The sequence below is a fragment of the Erythrolamprus reginae genome, chromosome 3 (assembly GCF_031021105.1).
Source record: "Erythrolamprus reginae isolate rEryReg1 chromosome 3, rEryReg1.hap1, whole genome shotgun sequence".
Taxonomy (NCBI): domain Eukaryota; kingdom Metazoa; phylum Chordata; class Lepidosauria; order Squamata; family Dipsadidae; genus Erythrolamprus; species Erythrolamprus reginae.
Window position 1 is genome coordinate 46,810,371 of NC_091952.1, and position 3,133 is coordinate 46,813,503.

A 3,133-nucleotide genomic window follows, 5' to 3' on the forward strand; every position below is an offset into this window, starting at 1 on the left:
TAGATTTATCATCAATTCAAGAAGGATCAAGGGCACTTTGTTAAATCACAGTCTAAATTTCAAGAGTGACTTTCAGGATTATATCTTACTGGTTGCTTTAATGAAAATGAACTCCACTAGCAGTTACTAAATGTTTTCAGTGATAACATATGGCTAAGGTCAGCTGAGCCGTAGTTGAAACAAGCAGAGCCTGGTGCATTGCGGCTGCAAGGAGAGAGAGAGCAAAGCCATAGAGATTTGTTTATCTTGCTGTAGCATTATTCAAGGCAAAACTCCGTAACCTTTCATAGGTAGATGGTGTTTCTTTTGAAAGGTATACTTTCTTAGCAATCTCAATCAAATAGTTACTTACAGTTATCTTTCCTCTGTAATCGCGTTGTTCGAGCTATATTTTTTTTTAATGGAAAGGAGAAGAAAGACATGGGAGGAACATAAACGGCAGAGGATGTCATCCGGACTTCATAAAATGCCACAAATGAGATGCAAAAAGAGCAAAACACTACATGATTGAAATGTTCCAATATCAGAATAGAGGTTGGAATTGGCATTTTGCACATCCAGTTTATGAGTATATTTTTGGTACATTTAGAATAATTTGTTTTAAGACTGGAATATTTCAGCCATGTCATTTTTTTGCACATTTTTTTTCTTAATTAGGGTGAAAGTAGCAATAGCACTTAGACTTATATACGATTTCACAGTGATTTACAGCCCTCTCTAAGCGGTTTACAGAATCAGCAAATTGCCCCAACAATCTGAATCTGGATAGAAAGTAGCAACTTAAGGAACTATTATTGTTGATGGGAAGTGTATGTTTCCTTTCCTTTGTCTTTGTATCTTTCCAAATGATAATTTATTGGTAATCGCCCAGAGTTATCAAAGCCTAGTGTTCCCATATACCTCATGTCAAATAGATCGACCTTTTTCCCTAGAAAAGAGGGGTGGATTTGCTTCAGGGAAAGTGCATAAACATTAAACTGGCGAGAAATGTCTGCTATTAATGAGGCAATTCAGTAGAGGACAGAGTCCAACAGAGAATGTATGTGGAACATTTAAAAATCACAAATACCCTAGGACAGAATACAGGTGGTCCTCGATTTAAGACCACGATTGAGCCCAAAATTTATATTACAAAGTGAGAAATTTGTTAAGTGAGTTTTGCCATGTTTTATGTCCTTGCCATAGTTATTAAGTGAATCACTGCAGTTTTATTTATTTATATATTGGACTTGTATGCTGCCCCTCTCCATGGACTCGGGGCGGCTCACAACATATTAATAAAAACACAATATATAAAATACATCTAAATCCAATTAACATAAATAATTAGTTTAAAATATTCTAAAAGAATTAAATATTTACAAATCATTCATTCAATTTACACACTGCAAACATCCTACACATTCAATGGCCAGAGGTTGGGGTCTAGTGACCCCAAGCCTGGCAGCATAAATAAGTTTTCAGATTTTTACGAAAGGCAAGGAGGGTGGGGGCAGTGCGAATCTCTGGGGGGAGCTGATTCCAGAGGGTCGGGCCCCCCACAGAAAAGGCTTTTCCCCTAGGCCCCGCCAAGTGACATTGTCTAGTTGACAGGACCTGGAGAAGGTCGACTCTGTGGGACCTAACTGGATGCTGGGATTCATGCGGCAGAAGGCGGTGCCATAAGTAATCTGGTCCCATGCCATGCAGGTCTTTATAGGTCATAACCAACACTTTGAATCGGGTCCAGAAACCAAATGGCAGCTAAGTTAAATTATTAAGTTAACTATACAATTGTTAAGTGAATCTGACTTCCTCATTGACTTTGCTTGTCAAAAAGTCGCAAAAGGCAATTACACAATCATGGGACACAGTAACGGTCATAAATATGAACTAGTTGCCAAGCATCTGAAGTTTTATCCCATGACTATAGCAATGCTTCAAAGGTCATAACTGTGAAAAATGATCATAAGTCACTGTTTTCAGTGCCATTGTAACTGAACGGTCACTAAATGAATTGTTGTAAATCAGTGATTGTATGTTGAGAACTAACTATAAGAAATGCAAGCTTCCAATACGAATAATGACAGAGGCATAATCTGATAGTATAACATCAACCACAACAGCATACTCACTTTGTAATACAGGCAGTCCTCAACATACAGTCATTTGTTTAAAATCATTCAAAGTTATGACTGGTTGCGGCCCTATGATCACATAAATCTAAATTCAGGCGCTTGGCAACCAGGATGTATTGACAATGTTTGCAGCATCCTGAGGTCACATGACTGTCATTTGTAACCTTCCCAGGAGTTAACAACCAAAGCAAACTGGGGGAAGCTGCATTGGCTTATGATTTGTTTAATGACCGTAGCAAAAAAAAAAAAGATTGTAAAGTCAGGCATGATTTACAATGACATCAATTATTATTATTACTATTATTACTATTATTACCATTATTATTATTATTATTTATTAGATTTGTATGCCACCCCTCTCCGCAGACTCGGGGCGGCTGACAGCAATGATAAAAACAATATACAGTAACAAATCTAATATTAAAGTTTAAAATAACAATTTTACATTTAAAAGCCTAAAAACCCCAGTATATAAAAAAGCATACACACAAACTTAGCAACCAAAGTTCCAGTGATCATGAATTGATTGCATTTAGTATCATTTTACTATATAAAAATGCATATTATTAATAACTGCTGCAAATGTCAACAAAAATAAATCACACCTTCAGCATTTTCTAGGTAAACAAATAATCCCACTGATTTAATATCAATCAATCATTAATCAAGTAAAGGAAGACGACCTGTAAAGAAAGCAACTTTTGCGCAAACAGATTCTCAGTCATTACTTCATTTATTAGAATATTTATGCAACTCTTCAGCAAATATCACTAGGGCATTATGTAACAAATCAAACAAAACCAAGTAAAACCAACTATAACAAAAACCTTAAAACAATGAATATATTAAAATGATGTTTCTCAACCGTATCAAATTTAAGATATGTAGACAGTTCTGGAAGTTGAAGTCCACAAATTTTAATGTTTCTGAGGTTCAGAATCGCTGTGCTAGAAAGCACTATTAAAACCACTACTAGCAAAACGTATGTAATTTTACTTCTGGAAAGAGTAAGAGAT